Raw genomic sequence first — 16769 nt, 5'->3', positions numbered from 1 at the left:
CAGTCCTTTCCTCTGGTGGCAGTAATGCTGTGCTCTGTAACTGCAGTAGGCTAAGATGCATAACTGTGTTTATTTCTACATCTGTACCTATCTAGCTATAAATCTTCTCATTCAAATTTCCCAAAGCATTTTACAAAATAATCTGCAGAACCCTTTATTTAATCAGGTAACATAACCTTCTTATGGATGGGCGTAGTGAAGAGCCAAGGTACTCTGTGTCACAGAGTAAATCAGTTAAACTGAGAACATCAGTCTATCAGCTGTGAAGTCAGGAGCCCTGACCCTACCTCCTCCACTTGCTCAATTTGCCAAGCCACATGCACATCCCTCAGTCCAATTAATGTTGCCTTGCCCTCTCCTTCCATTCCTCTTATTTCATGAGCAAAGTGCTTTTGTCAGCACAATTCCTTAACAATGAGAACAAATGGGAATGAGTATCTAAAGTCTCTTTTCAAAACCAAGCATAAACCATGCTTTTTGCATGCTTGCCTTTTTTGGTTTGTTTGCATTTAATCCTACAGAGATAATTAGCTGGACAGAATTGAGAAGGCCAGGCAAGCAGCTTCACTTCCTCAGTGTCAGGAAGAACAAAATTCAGTTGATGGATCTGCTAATCAAGCAAGATAAATGCTGGACTGTACATCCTTCAGTCATCACTTATGGTAGCTGGTTTAAGAGACAACACAAGCCACACGGGTTCAAGTTTTGTAATTTCTTCAATGTTTTCCTCTATTAAATAAAAGAAGAGAGTGCAAAAACTTTCTGCTTGAAGAAAGGGCTCACTTGAAGCACTTTCACAATGAAAATTATTTCTAGAAGAGATTGAGTGTAATTTTGCAAAAAGTAAAGGAAACATTTTTAAAGTAATCTTTTAAATACTACTAAAGGTTTAGTTGGTGGGCTGCAGTAAAGAAGAGAGGAGAAAAAAACTTTTACCTGGATTAAGGTGACTTTATATGAGTCGGAGGGACTGCCAATTCTTTCACATAGAGTTACAAAATGGGAAAAGACTCATATTACAAATCAGCCTCTCTCTCTAGATTACAAGAAGGTTAGTAATTCTGCTTAAGAAATACAATCACTTCCATGATGAGGGACTGAATTCACAATTTTTCCTGGCTAACCACGAAACCTACTTGCCACTGAATTTTCCCAGGAGGTTGGAATACAAAGCTCAATGTTCAGTGCAGAGTCCATAAACCAACCACTTAATAAACCACCTGAGGAGACCTTCAAGAAGCAACATTTCTACCTTTTCAGACCCTTAGAAGTCAAGGGGTCACATGCTTTCTCTTCCAGTTGCACCATCCAGTCACTAAGGTTTATAAACTGCTTCATTATTACACAAAACACATGGATTCACCTCAGCAAATATCATTTTAGATTGATGAACTTCTGACTGCAACAAAGAATGAGCCTCTTAACAAAACTCATTTAAGAACCTCAACCTTACCTAGACCTAGACAGGAGGAGGAAATTAGGGGCAATCTGTCCTTGAAGTTACCAAAAAGTGAACTGGGCAATGCAATGGAAAATATGACACGAGGACAATCCTGCTTTGGCACAGCAACAAATCAAGTTATCTATTTTCTTTTTTTATCATCTGCTGCTGAATGTGAATTGAAAGATAGTATAAATACATTGTAATTATTAATTTTAGAAAATACATGAAACTACTGGTATTTCATTTCACAGATCAGAATAGATAAATTATTTTGAAACCTGAGTCTCTGCTCCTGTTCATACCAGACAGTGACCTGCTTTAATAACTGGGAGAGATTATCTGAGAGGACAATGGCTTAAGTACATAGCCTTGAAAGTACATGGTCCAGAATCAAGAATAAGTACAGAAAGTTGCCTAGTTTTTAAGGTAATTTGTTATCTTATTAGACTTCCATGGCACTCTGCAGTTAGCTATTAATGCATTTTGAATTATATCTTCACTGAAAAAAGAAGAATAAAAATATTAATAGTTGAATTTTTCCTTTTTATGAAGGAAAAGGAGTAAAGAGAAAAGGTGTGGTGATGACTAACTAATACTCATTATTCATCCCTGATGTTCCTGGAGTGTTCATTAATTTTTCTGATCTGAAGTAAACTATAATGTGTCAGCCTTTTAAATAAACAGAAATTATATTGGAATCAAGTGATGGTGTTCTTCAGAAGATTATAAAAACATGGCAACATAACATTGTTTTACTGCAAAATGACAGAAGAAATTCTGAGTTTGAGCAAAATATAATTTTCAAATGTACTAAGCAATACTGTAGTACATTAAGTAACAAAAATAAACTCTGAGAGGAGTCCAACTAAAAGCACTGCATAAAAACATTGCAGTTAAAACTATGATCATTAATAGCACAGGATCAAAATCCCTCACCTTGACTCACAAGTCAGTGGGAGAAAGAGTAACTGATTTATGTTTATTCAAATAGTTCCAAAACAGAAAAACAAATAGTAAGCTTCTTTCTCTCAATGAATGACACCTTCTGGAGAAGCACATTTTACAACAGCTTTATCCACATTTTGGGGTGTAACTGTTTGGGAGACAAGAAAGCAGTCTCATGTTCAACAAAAGCCATGCCTACTTCAGCAATCTCTAGGGTCATTACAGCACCCTACAGTTCCTAATTAACCCTATTTTCTTGCTGTTAAACCTTCATCATTCTCCTGTGATTGGTCCTGTCCAAATCATGGAAAACAACTGCACAAAATCACCATAACTAATTTCAACCATTTAGTTAACAGGAAGTTTACTTTTAATTTCAGTAAGAGATCTCCTGCACTTTTCCAAACATATGCATGATGTAGTCTGTAATCTGCAGCCAAGATACAGGCATAGATTCTAGAGATTGCCTCATACTAAGCAGGGACTTGATTATATTCATAGTAGAAAATGCTGCATAAATGAGAAAATGCCCTATGGGTCCCTTGAGGTGGCATCTCCAATGTCAAGTTAAAAAAGCAAACCAAACCAAAACTTAAAAAAAACACCCCTCCAAATCAAACAAAACCAAAACTAAAATACAACTTAAAAATAAATTTAAAAAATACAGCTGTAACAGCTGCTGCCCTTCCCATGCAGCATTATGGTATCAGCTACTTTTACTGTTCCTGACCAGGATTTGTGCTCAGTGTATTATTCTGGAGCAGTCAATATGTTATTCTGGCTGATGGTGATGTTAAAGCAAAGCACTGGGCAGCCTGGTCCTTAGTAAACTGAATTGGGCAAGCACTCTCAAAGGAAAAAACCAAGCTTTTATTAGCTCCTTTTCTCATCACATTGTCTATGCCAGGAGGGAGATCTGAACAGAACCCACCCCTGCAGCCAGTTACTGTATTTAGAATGGGTCTGCAGTGCCAGAATGCAAAGAGGTGGATTACTTCTGACCTTTACCTAGTTACATGTATTCCCAGCTGTCAGCTACAGCTTGTAAGCTCCAGTGATAAGAAATCAGCTTTAACAGTCCTTTGGTGATCATGTTTTGCAAGTTTTGCTGCATTTAGAATGCAAAAATTATTATGTGGTATAAAAAAACCTGATTTTTTTATTATACCTCACATGATAATCCAAACTATAGCAAAGAGAAGTTGTGCAGGCTCTCTAAAGAATGGGAATCTTTGCTTTTAACATCTACACAAAAAACTGAGGGTTGTGACACAGGGATGAGGAGAAAAAAAATGGTGTTGTGTTTTGGTCGATTTTCAACAAACAAAACTAACAGAACTTAATTGCCTTGCAACATCAGTAAGGGCATTCCATTCCAAAAAGGTGCTTCAATGTTTCAATTTTCATGCAGTATTGACTACACAGCAAGGAGTTCAGTATAATTCCTAGTACATCTAACTTAAAAAGAAAGACAATGCAAACTCCTGTGGAAGAGATGTATTATTGCAACTCACTTAATTTAAAATTTTATTTAAAGTAAAGCTACTTCTTTGAAACAAAGGTAGAAAGAAGGTGGGATAAAGCAAATACACAGAAGGTCCAATGATGAAATCACTCTCCCAGGAGCTGAGACTCAGCTTCTATTTTTGTCATTCCTGTCATCATAGTATTAAGACCTTGGGAGGAGGATATATGATATGTGATGGGGCCACCTTCCATGATTTCACCCAACACCATACTTCCACTCATAAACAGTTAAAATAATTACAATATAACTACTCACAAGCACTGCCTAACACAGGTCAAATGCTGCCTCAGAAGGGTATTGTAAAGTTAAATAATTGCACACAAAACACTGGGAAAGCCTGAGGCTAGGTCACTGCATCACTGCAAGGTTGTGTGCACAGCCACTGAACAATATTACTGGAAGTTTGAAGAAAAATAGTGAATGATCCCATTGTTGCAATGGGTCTGTCATAATCCACGAGTATTCTACATCAGACGGGGTAATGAAGGCAATTCAGTAAGACAAAGGGTTAAACTGGAGATAAGAAGCACTGAAAAAAAATGTGTGGAAAAATTTTCACAGTTACCCTTCCTGCAATGTTTCAGTGAGTTCTCCTCTCGTCAAAGAAGAACTAACAATTAGTCTGTGAATATCCCCTGAGGATAGCTATCCATGTCAGATTTCAGGATATTAGATTAAACACAGAGCTTATGTTACTTGTGCAGAGTGTGAAAATTATCTTCCCGCCCCCTCAACGCCTTCCCCAGCTGTCTCTCCCCAGCTCCCGCCTCGGCACCAAACTTCCACGGCTGTGCTATCACACTGAGTGCTAGACTGGTTTTCTACTATTAGTTGCTGATATCTAAAATCACCTTTCCTTTTAAGAAGAAGTCGCTGCTGGCAGCCAGCTATCCAAACCTAATTCTTAGGGAGTTCTGCTGGTACTCTGTACCCTATGGTGCTTAGAAACTAAACACACATTTGGGAAAGTAGCCAATTATTTCTTTTTTGCTTCACTGAAACAGATGCACACCTTAGATGAGCTGGTGCCTCCAATATCTGAGGTAGTTAGAAATTTTCTGCAGTTTTGCAGGGAAAGATCTGCAGAATGGCTTCTTCTATGCCTGAACTGATCTAGTGATCAGCCTAGACAGTTTTCATACTTGAAAGCAAACACTCTAGGGAAATTTTTACGGAATATTTCCCTTACATCACTTTTTTGTGCCTTTTGTACCTGTGCAGGAGATAATCACAGCACTTCTGTCCCAGCAGCTGCTAATGTGAAGAGAGAAAGGACTGCTATTTCATTAGGACTGCTTTGCTCTGATCTGCCATGTGTCCAGCATATGAATTTTGGTCTTTTATTTCTGAGCTTACTTTAAAATACATTATACCAGTCACATCAGAAAGAAACCAGGCATTAAGTTTTCTCAACCTATTTCTGGCTGGGTTGTTGAAAATTACCACCTCCACTTCTTGCCAAAATTTTTTTAACAAGTTCCAGGTGTCCTTCATTCTTCCAAACCTGGAAGTCAGGTGTTCAGCAAACTGAATCATGAGACCGGCAACATTAAATTAGAAAAGATTCTGTATGGAACAAGACTGGAAACTCAGCAGATACCCAGCTGAAATTCCCTGGGAAGTTTTAAACAAGTGTGTGAAGAGCACAAAGCACAGGTTTCATACACATATACACATAAAATTGGTGCTGCAAAAGACAGAAATTATTTTAGCCATGCCTAGCAAGTTTAGCCCAGGACTATAGCAAGCTGCCATTAGATTAAGAGACACCATGTAAATCTCCTTGATATGCATTTTGTGTATTACCTAAGTAAGACACAAGAAAAGCTACCTACTAGCATGAAAATGTGTTTGATATTTTTGTGTTCGAGAAGCAGAATATTTCTACTTTTCCCTTGAGCAAAAGTTCAAGGGATGAGACAGTCCCAGGAGGGAAACACAAAGAAGATTCTACTTAGTGTAAAGCTGGATAAAAACAGATTGATCACCCATAAGCAGACAACTAAAATTAACCTGGAAAGGTGCAAGAAGATCAAAGAAGAATTTCAACAGCCGAAGGGCAAGGAAGAAAGATGTCACATCCTCCAAAAGGGTAAAGTCATAAATGATGCCTTGCCTTAATGAAAGATGAAGAAAGATGCAGACTACTATTGAGAAACAGAAAACTGAAGAATACAGTATTATTAAATTGCCAAAGAAAGTACAAAATTAAAGTATGGTGGTTCCTGCCAATTGGTACCTGACAGCTTCCATTCTGAAAGCTATTAAGTTGTGTGATAGAATGAGGAAATAAAATAAACACTGTCTGCCTAAGACATCATGTTAAGAGAGACTGTACTCAAGGGCATGAAGATGACATTTCAAAAGAGAAAGAAACAATTGCAAATTAGTATCTTTATAGTGATAGGTAAAACATATTTCAATTTAAAGAAAAGCTCTAAGAATAAGACTTTACATGAACCATTTTTGGAGCTGACTTTACCATAAGATAAGGCATGAGCAGCTAATAACACCAAATCAGAAAGAACAGAACAAGGTGACTCTCTGATGTCATTCTTAGCTTTGAAAGTCTCTTCCGGACAATGGTGTGGAAAATTAAAAAAGATTCAGCATAAAAGACAGAGCAGCTGAACTACCTGAAGTTTATAGACAATATATCCTATCTGCAAAATATGACTAAGCTGAGCAAGGAAAGTCAGCACTGGATGCAGCTAAATGAGCAAGAAATACAATTCTTCAGAATATTCCAAAAAAAGGATTAGGACAAAGAATATAACTTTTAAAAAAGGACCAACCTTTTCCTTGAATAGCTATAAAAGAGAACATGAGTTACGACATTGATGCATACAAAAGACAACCACAATAGAGGATTTAGGGAATTAAATACTTATTTGGTAGTTCACTAGGATGCCTAGACAATGCTGCCTGCTGACATGTTGTTCAAATGAGACCAAAGTTGTATAATACCAGCAGTCTGCATTTTTAACAATCTGGAGCTTCAGCAACTGCACATATATTTCCACCTCCTCATTTAATTCCCAAAGTCAAGCTATTACTCCATTCAACCAAAGGAAATATTTAAGGTAGATAAATAGGAAATTAGCTAAAGCCATGCAAAAAAAGACCCCAATCAGATTCTGCAGCTAAGACCGTGTTCAGATCATCTTTCGTTTCGCTTTCTAGCAAAAAAACACCACTGTGCCTTCTTCTGTGCATCATATCTATCAGTTTCCCATGTCTGTACACATTTAGAAAGAAGCCAACAGTTTAACTTTGAATCCCACACTGAAATGCATGAAAACAGGATTTTACAGAACATATAGAAGTCAAAATCTTTCCCAACTTTTTAAGCACTTTGATTTCACAACTCGGCAGTCAGCAAGCTTTTCACAGCCATAAACATCCCCAACTAGTTGCAAAAGAGGATGCTGGCTTTCAGATGTGAAATTTCACTTCAAGTGCTTCTCCCTTCCTGCTTGCAGGCATTCCCTTGACTTCTTAGCACTGCTGTTGGCACGCTAAGTGCCAAAAGACAGGTTTTTAAAAAGAATGTTACTTTGCTTTTGCAAAGGCTTGTTTTTAAGCAGTTTAACATCTAACTAAATCTAAGCAATCATGACACACATGTAAGGAAGAATAAAAAACAAGAGGAAAACAGAAACAAAAAAGAAAAGGTTAAATCACAAATAGAGTATTAAAAATTTCCTTCAAGTAATCTAACATGCAATTAATAGCCCAGATACAAAAACAAATACACATGTCAGTCTGTATAGATTTTCTATACTGACTTAATTTCCTGTATGAGGATCTTCATTTATAGGGACCTCTTTAGCACAAAGTGATGCTATCTCAGCTGCAATTTCACCTTTGCAGACAGATTAGAGTTTAGAAGTTCAGTGTGTCCTGCTTCTTGAAAACTGAGTCTCTTGAATTTCTGTAGCTCTCTGTTCTCCATTTACTATTTTCAGTTCTCTTCCTGAAGAGCGAAGAGTTGAAGTGTGACCTTTTTACTCACTTTATATCTGACCTAGAAATGCACAGCTGAAATTTAACAGACTGATCCTTAATCTGAGGACAGGTATGGCATGGCCCACTCATTCTGCAGAAAAATCAGCCCATGCATGTAAAAGTATAGCCAGGTCTGGTGCTTATTTGTAGAAGTGGAATTTAGTTCTCTGCTTTGCATGATCATCCTGGGCTAATCTCAGTGGCCATCTGTATGGAGGGGTGGGATAAGGGCATTTCCCCACCCCACAGAGCTGATGCAAGGTTGTCCTCAAAACTATGGCTCATTATGGATTGTGAGGAACCTGAGGCTATATAAGTAAATACCTAAACGTCTCCCTTTGTTTCTATGTTTGGTGAGAAACCAGAGGGAGCACTATGACATCCTGCATAGCCAGGCTCCTGCTCCTTTCTTTCTGCCAGTACTGATGGACCCTCTTAGATTAGTCTCACAGCAAATTCATCTTTTTATCAGATTTCACAGTCTGATTTTACACAGTATACCAGTTTATTTTCCATACCAGATACTGAACAAGAGATCATAATCCCAAACTTCCTCCAGTTAATGGTGAATTCCCCACCACACTTGACAACATTTACCTGCACCCAAAAGACTTTTCATCCCTACTGTCTCCTACCACTCCAAAAGATACACTGTCACTTATTAGTGATAGAAATAGTAATCAAACTTGTCAGGGCCAGATCACAAAGTGGAGTGAATTATGTATTTTCAGTGTCACCAACATGAACAAAATGCTATCAAAACAACTTTACTTTCCACCTAATCATCAAGAAATAAATGTTGCATCTCACACGCAGCTTGAATACATGAATAAGTAGCAACAAGTGTTTCGATATTCTTTACTAAAGAATACAGAATACTTTTCTTTTAGAAACAAATTGAAATCAAAGTTGAAACAATTCCCCATCAAAACCAAAAAAATTCTTTTTGCGTGTTTAGACTGTAAACTCTGCCTTTTTTTCATTTTTTCCTTTTGATGGGTTTTGAATATAATATTCTGTGACTAGTGACCAGTATTAATAGTATTAGAGGCAAGAACAAACACACCTGATCATTAGGTGGCTCTGTTGCTACTTCTGTATCTTAATGTCTGCTTTGGGAGGGCTGACTTGTGAAGCTAACTCCTTCAGGATTTGGCTCATAAAGGATCAGTGACTTCTAGCATGCTTTAGAGTAGCAACAGGGGAAAAACCTGGTGTTGCTAGCTGCTATCTCATCTTTTTACTTCAGGCAGCACTGGGAAACACTGCAAGGCAGAATTTATCACTGGGGACCAGGGATCAAGAGAGCTGAAATTAGAAAAGACAGTTTGGCTGCTTTCAGTTCAAGTGGAAGTATTATGAAAAAGTGTTCCGAATTATGTCACATGGGGCAAATGTCACTGCAGTTAGTAAGAACTTACTGTGCCAGCAAATGTCAGGACAAATTACACAGCAGGACAGGCAAGATGTATGTCACATTCACTTCCAAAAGGAAAAGGCTTCCCCCCACTGCCAAGAACCTGCTCCCATTTCCAAGCTGATTTAAATCAAATTGCTCTTATTCAAATCAAAACAGCATAGACGGAGTACTACAGTGACACGGTGTGCAGTTCTTCAGATCCTTCCCCACTTGCATGGATGAAAGGCTTTGATTCTCTACCACCTTAAAACACTATCACCTCAAGGCTACCGAGTTGTGCATGCAAATGGCTGCCTGCAGGTTCCGGAAGGCACTGCTTACTATGCTGATGAAAAATGTCTCACTGTCCCTATGCTCCTGGGTCATACCCATCCAGTCTTTCTTGCCTCTTTGATCATATATTCTTTGCAGAAAGATGCATTTTCTCTTTATGTGGGACCCAACACAGTATGAAAAACAACTGAGGTATCATCAAGGCTAGAAAAGTGAATAATAGGTACATAAAATTCAGTGCACCAGAAAGGAGGAAGACAGGACTAAGTCATTAGCAAAATATTTTTTTTTTAATTGAAGTATAAGGAAGTCTTCTGCTGGACTGCAAACTCCTAGCAAAGTGAACTCATTTTGATTCAGCTAACCTTAGTTTAAAAACAAATGTTTCAATTAAAAATTATCAGTGCTTCAATATGGAGGAAAAACATGTCCTTATGTTCTACAGAGGAAATAAACAAACAAAAAACCCACAACAAAACTAGAGCTACAAAATATTTGGATGAGCTGAAGAAAATGTTTATTCAATTTTTAACTTTTCTAATCTAGTATTTTCAGAGGTTTTCAGGCCTTCATCTTCATGACATGAATATTAGCTGAAACTCACCTAGCTTCTTGTAATATCGGAGTATTTGTGTTGGGTATAAACTAGAAGGTCATTTTTTCCTTCACTTCCTAAGCTTTGTCTGATTTCTCAATCATTTCTCAGCCAAAACTGGATAAACATGGCCAAAGGGTTATCAAGAATAATCCCCACAAACAAATCACAATTTAAAAGCTCAGGAATTCAAAGTCTGGCTTTGATTTAAGCCACTATTACATCCAATTATTTTTTCTATCCAACAGCTGCAGGCTACCATCAAGAATCACTATACAACATATATTATATAAACTGTACTATATATACTATACCAATACCAAGAGTATAGATATAGTAGATCATCTCAGGTGCTTTAAAGCAGGGCATGCACGGCACTGAAAGATCAATGAAGTTTTAGGTGAAGACCAAGACGATTCACAGAGGTAGCTGAGTTGCAAGTTCACATTTTCACACAGCAGCACTGCAGGGATGACAGCCTTTGGCAAATGAAAAGTAACAAAGCAACTCTGGGGCTCTAACAACATTTCTGCTGTGAAGCAGCACCAATAAATCCAGTTAACTAAGACACTGCAGAATACTCTGACCTGTTACATTTTTCTTAGCCACTAGTACAAGTTCTCCTCAGATACTCAGATACTCAATTTGTGTGCAACTCTGTCATTGACTGGTGTTCTGAATGGCTGGGCTTGAGCTATGTCTGTGTAAGCACAATTTGCCTCCATGCATTCAGCCTCTATCCCCAGAAGGGCTTCTGCAAGAATGCAAATCCTATTTGGAAGGATTACTTGCCATGCAACAGCCAGAGGCCCTGGCCAAGGCTGGGCTCCCTGCTGTGCCAAGAAACACAAACTCAGGAAGCTCTGATCCAGAGAAGGACATGATTACAGAAGGCAAGGTGGCACAGGAAATGGCATTGTCCCTTCTCACAGGCAGAACCAAAGCTGCCACTCCCCATCCCCCTGCACACACCTGCTGTAAAGGTGTTCAAACAGGAAAGCACAGACCAGCAGGCATTTGTACTTGTGGGAGCTGGCAACAACTGGTGGCAAAACAGATTCCACTGGGGCACTTGAGTGTGGACACCAGGGGTTATACAACCATCTGGTAGACGAAATAAAACTCTCTAGAGAAATGCCTGTTATCTAGAACAGATCCTACAGTTTTTTATGATCCATGTACATTCCTTCCTAACAAGAGTTGTGGAAAATTACTGGAATGTCCCAAGTGCTCAAGTGTTTGAATGTGTTTTTCCTTTTAAGTTGTATCTGCCTATTGCTTATCTTTGCATTTTCTGAATACTTTATACATGTCATTCCTGTTATTTCAGCATGCAAGGGAGCCCCCCCAGTATATATCTACAGGATGCAGTGCCACAGTCTGTTACAGTCCCCACCTAAGGATCTCTTCAATTTAGTTCTTCCACAAAAGAAGGAGACTGGTTATCTCACACTTGTGGAAATGGCAGACTGATAACACTGGTGGTCATATTTCCATACAGAATAGAAGCAATGGCAGAGCACTGCACAGGATTGTTCCCTTATCATTTAACACTGGCTGGGGAAAAGGGAGAAATTAAGAGTTGCACTGACTTGAGCTGAAAGTCCTCTCTTCAGCTGCTCTGGGTTAAAGCAGAGACCAGCTAAGCCCAGATGCCTCTTTTTCCAACTGCTCAGCTGCTTGATTTGAGCTCTTGAGTAACACAGAGCTGGTATGGTTTTGTGTTTGCTTTGTAGCAAACTTGTCTTGATCCAAATTGTTAAAATATGAAGTCCCACACAGCCACTCCTCAGACACGCAGAACTACATAATCTCAAAAATGAGAAATTTTACTTTAAAACAAGTTCAGTTAATGTGTTTCTCAAGTGTTTCTACCAGCTTCAAGTAGCTTTTTGAAATTCTGTGTTTTGTACCTTCCCTGAAAATAACTCAGTAAAGGAAACATTCAGAGTAAGTGAGATTATATCTGGGCATCAGGCAAAAGATGCTCAGCAAATCTATCAAGCTCTCCACCACCTTCAGTTTGGACCAGTAAGTAAATTTACTGGTAGAGGAAAAAAAAAAAAGGAAAATCAAGCAGATTTTGTAAACAAACCATATACCAATCCTGAAAGTGAAAAATGAAAACTGTACAAAGAAAACAGCAAAACTTGCATCTCCAGTCAGAGACATGTTATAGCATTTAGTTTAGAGATCTTTTCTCCTGATTAGCTGCTAAACTACGTACAGGTTTCAAATCTACTTCAATCTACAGCAATTAATAAGCACATAAAAAGATGCCCTAGGTGAGCAGGAAGGTCTTCTATTAGCACATGCTAAAAATAGACAACCTGTAGAGCTATCTGAGCAGGTACTTCATATAATAAAACTTGGAATTTTACAGGCCCCAAGGATCCAAATTTATCATTGGCTTTTGAAGCTTTAGGCTTTTTTGGGTCTGCATATCATCCACTTATGTCATTAATAACTGGCCACAGTTATTAGCAGTCAGACACTAGGCTGAACAAGCTTTGGAGAACACATCCACTACCATCTTGGGCAGTGCTACAAAAGGGAGCTGCACTGCACTGAAGAGACACAAAGCAGCAGAAAAATCCATTTGTGCCTTACCTTGTAAGGGGAAGAGCAGATGCCTTCAAACATATCTATATCCACACAGTCCATTGGTTCAGACCTTCCTGGTCATCAAATCTCTTCCAGCTTCTTCCTTTCTTATTTTTTAATCTGCCAGCTGGTGCAACCTGTAAATTTACAGAAATGGGTGTATTATTCCAAGATGTTTATTCATCTCATTTTATAAGGCATTCAATTTAAATACATATGGCTCTGTGCCATGTGGCTCCTATTGCTCTCCAGAGCTTTCAGTGTAATGGATTACAGACCACATTGTTTCTGTAGGTTATTGATTTTGAGGTGTATAAGTAGAAGACTCTAGGATTTCTTTGCAGACTCAGACTTTCCAGGCTGTCACATTCCATATGTGTATATCCTACAGATTTCCCAACATGCTCCTAATGTTAAGAAATTCAAATACTTAACAAAAAAACATGGCACAATTTGCATCTCTGAATCATCAATTTCTTTGTTAATTTATCTGTTAAAGGTTGGTTCTTGATTCTTGTGGAAAGAGACTAAATTCAATTTAAATACTAGTTTCAGAATAAGAATGCTACTAATCTGAGAAACTGGAGGTTGACAGACTGGCCAAGATTTATACTCAGCAATCAAGGTAATAAAAAAGAAAAAACCTTCCCAAAAAGTGACCCTGGCCACTTTTCAATGGTTTTTAGGAACAAAATGAATTAGTGGGACAGCAGGAAAATTCAGTCAAAGATTTTTTTTTTTAACTACTTCTCCTCCTACTGAGGAATCTACTCAGTAGATTCCTCAGATGGAACAGTATTCCATCTGAGGAATCTACTGTTCCTCAAATGGAGTACTGTTCCATTTGAGGAACAGTAGATTCCTCAAATGTATCCAGAGCTGCAGTGCCTTCCAGGTATCTAAATTTGGTCATCTGAACCAAAAGGACTTCTGAAAACCAAGCAACAGGTTCTCTGCTTACACACTTTTCCTCTGTGAAAGCTATGAGGGAGTCACTTATATATGCTTGACTCCCCACTGCACTGTGTTCAGCATATAGAGCATTACCTCTGTACCTGACACCCCTCCCCAGTATCTTGATCCCCATATGCAGGATCCAGAAGCAGGACACATTTTCATTGTAGTTTTTACAAAAAACATATTGCAGTTTTCATGGAAGTTCAATTAAACAGCAGAGTGTAATTATCTGTTTACTGGCAGACAGGCAGCCCATGTTAGTTCAAGAGCTGCTTTGCTGGGCTGTATTCAACTGCTCAAACAACTGTTTCATTATGAGATTTCACCAGACACCCCTGGCTCCAGCATCATGGCACAGAAAATGGGATGCATATTTGCTGCTTTCCACATTTTGGCTCCTGCTGCTTAAAAGCCATCCCTGCTCTCCACAGAAATTGTTTATGAGTATTTCAAAGGTTAGTACAGCTTCACGTATATGGGGTTTGCAGTATGCATATCCTCTGTAGGCTGCTCTCTCCCTCCTTTTTTATGATGGAAAATTGAAAATTAATTCACTTCAGTCAGAATGTCTAAAAATCCTAAGTGGTGACACTTTATACTATATGAACCACTTGTAGCCTTACACCCTGATGTAAATTGTCACCATGAAGGGTGGCACACACAGCCACCCTATCCCTGCATGCCACACACTGATGGCACATGTTATATCTGGTTTGATTGTTATTCAAACCTGAAACTCCTGATAGAGTCAGAAAAAGCCTTGATCCTGGGACATATTTTAAGGGATCTGTGCCTCTGCCTTGATGCAGACAGATCTCAGATCTGAAAGGTCACACACAATTACCTGAGAATCCTTGATTTTCAATCTCAGAGAAATAACAACATTACACAACATTTTACTCCCAACAAGTTTCAGGACTTGGTTTCTATGAAGTAAAAGGTTTGTCCTTCTGAAGTACTGAATAAAATGACAGTCATGACCTAATGTAGGGAAAAAATACAACACACACTCTTGCAAATTAAGCACCACAATGCAAACTGCTAGGAAAAAAACCTGAAAATGCCACACTACACAGGTTATCTGAACATTTGAAGGCGTTATTTGTATTCAACATCTGATTTTGGACCTCTCTAATTAGAAGAAATCCACCTTCATGACAGTGGAGCATGCAGAAACTGGCATGAGGAACCAGCTTGCATTGCAATTCCACTATATATTACAATTTCTGCAGCATGCTTGTGCTGGGATTTTGGCATAATACTGTGTTACTCTTTCAGAATAGAAATCCAACATAATGTCAAATACAATGTAAGTAAATACTTGTACTTTATACTTATACCTTATACTTTACTTCAAATAAGTAAATCTGGTCTTAGTACATGAAACCCTCCTGCCATCTCAAGCCTGTTGGGTGGAGCAGGGCCTGTAGGTCAGGAGAGGCAGCCAGCATATTTATTGTGATCAATCTCTATTTCCCTGTAACTGCAAGGAGTCCTGAAGCAAGCAGGGTTCAGACAGAGGTGAGTGGCTGCTGTCCCTTGAATGGTGGGTGCTTCGAAGAGGATCTTCACTGAAACATGGACTAGGACAACTCGACTTGGCAGAGAGGCAGCAGGTTAAGAAAAGGAACATCTGAGACACAGGCCTTGGCATGTGCCTGAATGAAAGTAAAGAGAATTTTGATGGCATTGTTCTAACACCTTACCATGGATCACACTTCTGGTGACTTTGAAAAGGAAAACCATATTTTTTGTTTCTTGGGTGACTTTCCATCTTCTGGAAGAAAAAAACCAAAGTACAAGTGGTGGACAGATACTGCTCCATTGACTTTGAGTGACCTATTTACAGTGGATGTGGGCATGGGCTAATGATAAGGACAAGCAGCAACTACTTCTGAGCTAGGAAAGACTCCTAGTGGTTGGAGTCTTTGTGATTTCCAAACACCAAGGAATTCTATGCTCCAGTGTACAAGTGTTATGAAACACCAGAATCCACCTCATCGCACAACCTCCATTTTACAACCACCATAAAGGACTCTTAAATGTAGTCCTGCACCATCTACTCTAGAGGACTACCACTAGATTAAAATATGAATGCCAGTGATCCTCTAAGTGACCACAGAAGGCTTCTCTCACCCACGTCTTCCATAACTAACCTATCATACTGGTGGCTTGTCATAAAACTATTGTTGTTCCTTTAGGAATCATGACGTTTCACTGAAAGGCCATTCCTGGAAAAGCCTGCCTTAATAAGCTTAATAAGGCAAAGTGAGCTGCCCAGCCAAACCTTTTATTAAATCACACCAAAACTGCCTGAATTTATGCCATTGCAAAGACTGTTGGAAATTCCTGGCTGCCCTGGAAGCGTATGTACCAACCTCAGAGGAAAAACTCACACATCCTTGTTGATTCATACTAATGTCATTGTTTACAATGACAGGATGCATTAAATCCTGCTTCAATTACCAGGCATAAAAGCACTTGTGGGTTGACATGTGGTCTTCCCTCAATAGCACTATAATGGGGCTGAGGTAAACCAGCCTGCTGCAAACAGCATAATGTCTCCAGATGCCTGCATTCCTCTGCACGCCCCCACCCACCTCCCACCACGTCTCCTACTCTTTTCCCTTTGTCATTTTCTCTTCTTCCCACCTTTCTGTTTAGCCCTCCCTCTCCTTTTGTGCTAGCAGAGGTTGGAGGGCAACTGGCTAGCAAAATGGATTTACTGAGCAAGACCTGGGACTCTCAGTGGACAAGCTGACCATAGACAAGGAGAATGCCCACGTGACAAAGAAGGGACAGCAAAGAAGAGGAAGCCAAGCTCTTCTCAGGGGCTCACTGAAAGAACAAGATGCAACAGACACAACTGAAAACATAAGCAACTGCTTTTAAACAGAAGAAAACTCAGTGTGAGATTGGTCCAACACACATGCAGGTGACCCAGAGAGGCACTGGAGTCTCCAACCCCAGAGACTAGAGACATTGAAAACTCAGC

General features: G+C 39.0%; 1 protein-coding gene across 2 annotated transcripts in view; it reads right to left on the bottom strand.

Annotated features, from left to right (window-relative positions):
- The window catches only part of TMEM108 (transmembrane protein 108), a 172942-nt gene that overhangs the window by 142190 nt on the left and 13983 nt on the right, over nt 1-16769 (bottom strand). For both annotated transcript variants that reach the window (XM_059482713.1, XM_059482705.1), the window contains exon 2: nt 12824-12954. The gene's annotated coding sequence lies outside the window, so the exon portion shown is untranslated. The remainder of the gene's footprint in view (nt 1-12823; nt 12955-16769) is intronic.

This window comes from Ammospiza nelsoni, chromosome 1 (genome assembly GCF_027579445.1).
Source record: "Ammospiza nelsoni isolate bAmmNel1 chromosome 1, bAmmNel1.pri, whole genome shotgun sequence".
In the NCBI taxonomy this organism is placed as follows: Eukaryota; Metazoa; Chordata; class Aves; order Passeriformes; family Passerellidae; genus Ammospiza; species Ammospiza nelsoni.
This window is presented reverse-complemented; position numbering and strand designations above follow the sequence as displayed.